Consider the following 6,000-nt stretch of genomic DNA (forward strand, 5'->3'; position numbering starts at 1 on the left):
GGTTCTTCGAAATAGATACAAGACTTTGCTTCGATTATTTTCAGGATATTGCGGTTACACCACATAGGAAAACATAGTCAATCTGTGATTTCACTGTATGCGGGTTTGACAGGTACCTAGCATCTGCGTATCCAACCAGACTTAGGTCCTGATTCTTTCTGTAGAACAAACTCAGATCTTTGCTACCTTGCAATTAGCGCAAAATATCCTTCAAGCCATTCCAATACCTTTTAGTGGGCTCTGCACTGTATCGTGTAAGTAGGTTTACTGCAAACGCCATGTCTCGACTAGTACAATTAGCTAGATACATCAGCGCACCTATTGCACTTAAGTATGAGAATTCCGGCCCCAATACTTCCTCCCCCTCTTCTTTAGGACTATAGGGATCTTGATCTGCTTGTAATGACCTTCAGACCATGGGGGTTTTAGTGGGAAATAATTTTTCAAAACCAAACTGTTCTAACACTTTCTGAGTGTAGTTTGACTGATGTAAAAAAAATTATCTACCACATGCTTTAACTGCAGGCCCAAATAAAATTTGGTTTTACCCTAATCTTTCATTTCAAATTCAGATTTCAAGTAGGAACGTGCTTCTTTTATTTCTTCTTTTATATCGATGATATTCAGATCATCTACATATATGGTTATTATACAAAATCTATTATGAGACCTTATTATGAATACACAGTGATAATCTGTGCTATTTGTGTAGACTCATTTTTCAAGAAATTCACTCAAATGATTGTACCATATTCTACTTGACTGTTTCAACCCATACATCGATTTCTTCAATTATACGCTATAAAGGTGTCAATTTCCTTTATCCTGATTCGGCAATGGTATTCCTTCAGATACCTTCATGTAAATGTCTGAATCTAGGCTCCCATAAAGATATACGGTTACAACATCCATCAATTTTATTTTCAACTCCAAGTTAACTGTCATTGAGATTAAATATCTAAAGGTAATGTCACTCATCATCTGAGAATATATTTCTTCATAATCAACACCTAGTCGTTGAGTGAAACCTTGTGTCACTAGTAATGCTTTGTACCCAAAATTTTCATTCCTTTCATTCCTCTCATGAACAAAAAAACTCACTTGTATCTTACTGATTTGATATGGGGAGGTATGCGACATACTAGCTCAAAAATCTCTCTTTTGTTCAGAGATAACAATTAAGCTGTTATTGCCTTCTGTCAGTCTTCCCAATCTAACATCATTCTACATTCAGTGAGCGATGCAGGCTTAGAGTCATGATCTATAATTGTGACAATTTTATTTGCGAAATATGTGTCAACTATTGTGGTTGCTCTATTCCAGAATTCCCCTAAATTCATATAATTTATTGCTATTTCATCATGAGCTACACTTTCAGGTGCTTCTACATCTTTCTCTTTATAAGTTCTTGTTGGAGTAAGGTCATTTAGTTTACCAGCGTCAATTTCAACGCGCGCATTTTTACTGATTTCTTTCTATGTGGGAAGATTCAAATCTGGTATGCCACTTCTTGAGGTTCTATACCATCGGCATGTCTCAACTTTCTCCGCTTCTTCTTCCTTTGTGGCACTTTTGTGATCAGCTATGATAATCTCTCATTTTCCACTTTCGCCAGACGTCTCCAGCTATTTGGGACTTGAGAAACCTAATTTCTTGTCATTTTATTATTTTTTGGAGCTCCTAGGATAAAATGAGAGGAATCTTCTTTTGGTACTTCTACCATCTCTTGTGTATTGCGTACAGGCATATACGACTTAGTCACACTCTTCAAATCACAAAAATGATTAGACAGATCAGTTGCTAATTTCTGCAAATCGATAATTTTATGTACTTCATCATTTGCTTCACTAGTGCGAGGATCATGTGCCGTAACTCCTTCAGCCTGCCATATAATTTCTTGATATTTTTCATTCAGGGGTATATTTTCTTCCCCTAATGACGAAAAAATATTTTCATAAAAAATGCAGTCAGCGAAGTGGGCCGTATACAGATTTCTAGTTGTCGGTTCTAAATATCGGATTATGGATGCAGTCTCATAACTGACATATTCCAACTTTCCGCAAAGGTCCTATAGTGATTCGCTGTGACGACAGTATTGGCACATAAACCATACATCCAAATTTGCGTAAATGAGAAATCTTCAAAATTACCCCTTGCACTAGTTGCACAGGTGAATAAATGTTATAGAAGGATGATCTATAATTAATGAGGATTGATGTATGTAAGACTGTATGTCCCTAATATGTAGCAGATAAAATAATACTGCAAGAAAGGTCTAGCAATGAACTTTATTCTCTTTATCAGTGCTTCGGCTAGTCCATTCTGAGTGTGGATATGCGGTACAAAATGTTCAACTTTAATTCTTATATCAGTACAATAATCATCGAACGCTTTAGAAGTAAATTCTCTATCGTTGTCCATTCTGATAGATTTCACGTGATGATATGGAAAATTATTCCTGATTTGTATGATATGCGAGATCAACTTTGCAAAGGCGTGGTTGCAGGTAGATAATAGACATACATGCGATCACTTTGAGGATGCGTCTATTAATACTGTAAAGTACCAAAACGAGGTAGAAAACGGCTGAATAGGACTACAAATATCCCTCTGGACTCAGTCTAGAAATGCAGGGATTTCATCTTGTTCCTTCAAGATATATAGACTTATTATTAATTTCTCGGTAGCAGATGCAGGGCATACAAAATCTTCATGATTCGGATAATTGTTCACATTTATGTCATGATCTTATGAGTTAGTAATTATGTTCCTCATCATTCTAAGACCTGGGTGACATAATCTACACTATGAAACACAGTCTTCAAGGTAGTGAACACTTCAGGTGCTCTAATACTAGTGTAGTACAACCCGTTGCTCATGGAGGGAAGTTTTTCTATATTATAACTTCACTATCACGCTTAGTGATATGTAGGTACTCTCTACATCTTCACCAGTTTCTATATGGAAACCATTAGCGCAAATATCTTTAAAATTTAAGAGATTTCTTGTAGATTCAGGGTACAATAATGCTTCTTTGATGTGCAAAGTAGTTCCCATATGTAGTATAACTGTGGCTATTCATGAAACTACTATGTATTTATCACTATCAGTGACAATCATCACTTTTCCAGAGCTATTTCTAATAGACTAAAAATATATCTTTTCTCTTAAGATGGTATTTGTGGTTCCACTATCCGCAAAACACACTTCTTCCAGACAGGCGCCACACATATTCTATACTAAAAAAATATTGTTTGCAACTAAGCTTGCACTTATTGAGCTTTCGTTCATTCATTCAATCCTTCTAAATTCAGCAACTAGATAAATGTCTGATTACTCTAATTCTAGATAGAGTCTGCGAAATATTCGACCACCTCTTCTTCAATGGCTTTCTTTTCCGCTTCATCATTCATGGCATCTTCTATGGCAGTGGAGGAGAGCAAAGTAGGAGGCCTATGCATCATTCATTAGGAGGTTATTTACTGTCAGTGTGGGAGCATCATCAACTTCCATGTGAGATGCTTCCCTTTCAACTGCGGGTGGCTGGGCATGACGGCGAGGTGGCAGCCACTTCAGGCAGCGCGATGGCCGGCAGTGCGGGGGAGGGTCGCCGGATCCGGAGTGCGGTGGTATTGCAATGCCGTTTCGGGCGGCGTATACGCGCATGCGGCGATTTGGTGGCGTGGCGACTTCAAGGCAGCGACGTGGTGGCTCACCGGTGCCGCTTTGGGCGGCTCGTGCTCGGAGGCGACGCGACATCCTGTGGTTCTGGTGTGGATGTGCTTCCGACGCGACCGGACACACATCGAGCAGGCGGCCGACGCAACACTTCTCCCTTTTTTTTTTCTTTCTCGATGTGTGGCGGTGGCATTCAGGCCAACGCATATCATGCTTGGTCGTCGGATTCGACCGACGGCGTGAGTTTATGCAACGAGCCTAGGTGGGGGAAAGAACCATCAGCTTTCATGGTGGCGAGGTGTCGTGCCCCCCTCCTCCCTTTTATTTTCTTCTTTTGGATCTCGGCAAAGAAGGGCGGCCACTGGTTTCCCAGGCGATGGCGAGTTGGAGGGGCCGCCGCCAGTTCTAGATCGGCAATGAGGTGCGGCTGCGAGCCCCACCATGACTGCTATGCGATGCTATAGATCTGTTTTTGTTACTGTTCATTGATATGGGCTATTGTTCATGCGATACGTGCAATACGATTCACAGATCTATTTTAGTCGTGAAAATAGGAGCATCGAAAAAATGTACCGAACGGTCTCGTACCTTTCGATCCTTATGAATAGATTCATGTTGCATATGGTATATAGGCTAGTCCATAACCTATCTGCTCGATACAGTGTAGATTGTTTCTAATAGCTTAGTCTCCGACAGAGCTTCGTACTGATAACGTGTTAAGAAACTGCTGCTACTGGGTGTGCCCAGCGGTTTCTCGAGAAAATAATTACAAAAAGAGACACAATATAGTGAAACAACTACTTATTTTTTATTTATATGTATTTATAATAAGAGATGTTGTCCCGTATATATAGTGTCAAAAATATCTAAAAGATATAATCAATTTTCAAATGATACAAACTTATTTTAAAAAGATCAAATCTTTAGAAAATTGAGACGTACCAAATTCTATTATAAAATTCCAAATTTTCTAACATCCAATTTTTGTTCGATCGTGCAGGATTAGCCGGCCCCGCCGTGCTCCGCAGCGACAGAATCTCCGACGACACACTCGGCGAGCTCCAGGTGCGTGTGGTCACTGATTACTTACTCGCTGCGCCGCTCCGATCGATCGATCCCACAGTGTGGTTCTCCATATTTTGCGCTCTGAATTACGATTCGTGTTTGGCCGTGGTTTCGCAGGAGGTTCTGCGCGAGAATGGGGCATCTTAAAAGATGTACGTCACGACTCACGAGGGCATTGCCTAACGCTGCGTTTATGAATCCATTGAAGTCGACGCCGCATGAGTTTGCAACACTTCATGATCGATCTCACCCTATATCCGTATGGCCTGCGTGCTTGAGGTTCACCCTTTCTTTAGGTGGTCCGTTCGGCAACTCGCGTCAACTAATGTAACTGTTCAGGTGGATTCAGGCAAGGGTGGTCCGTCCTTTTGCTACGAGCTATATATATATATATATATATATATATATATATATATATATATACACACACACCTCAACTGCGCTGAATTGTTTGTTCTGTCCACACTTTAGTTAGCTCTTACCATCCGCCGGACGAGAATCCAACGACTCCCTCACCTCTTTTAATCCTCCCGAGTGAGCCGTCTTCCTTAGCTCATTGCCGCCTCTCACTTTCACCCCCTGAGCCGTGGCTCCATGCGCTGCACCCGCCTTTTGCTTCGTCGTCTCCGATGCTGGCGCGACCGGCCCCCTCTACCGATCTCTCCCCAGCGTTCCCCACCTCTACCGCCACTCTGACCGGCTCCGACGGCGCACCGCCCTCAACCGCTCACTAACTAACCACTTTAAAAATTAACGCCACCATAGCCAACCCCGGCCAACCAATGGTCCTCCACCACTGCGGCAGACGGCACCCCCGCTGCCTCACTGTCCGTCCACTACCTGCCACCATCGTCTGTCCGACGAGCTCCCCTGCCATCCCTCTATAGTCAGAGGTCACCAAACACCCCAAAAATCCCAAACTCCAACTCTAACCCGATCCCCTAACTCTCACCGGAGATGTTGATGGTCTTGCCAGTGATGATGAAAGCTCACCGGTGAAGAAGAATGCACTAATCTCCACGTAAATTGTAAGGTATGAAATTTAACATATCCACCCGTAAATCTCTCAATAGATAGTTAACATTTTTCCATGCGTTATTGACTCATGCTCCTTTTCTATACCCATTGCATGTGAACAGATTGAATGTCTCTTTGTACCCACTACTAGTATCACTAATTGTGTTTACAACTTATAATTTGACAACTTCTGTGCCTTTGCTTGAATTGGCACCCGCGAAGATTGTAGCTTCATTGAAA

Source organism: Phragmites australis, chromosome 1 (assembly GCF_958298935.1).
Source record: "Phragmites australis chromosome 1, lpPhrAust1.1, whole genome shotgun sequence".
NCBI classification, from domain to species: domain Eukaryota; kingdom Viridiplantae; phylum Streptophyta; class Magnoliopsida; order Poales; family Poaceae; genus Phragmites; species Phragmites australis.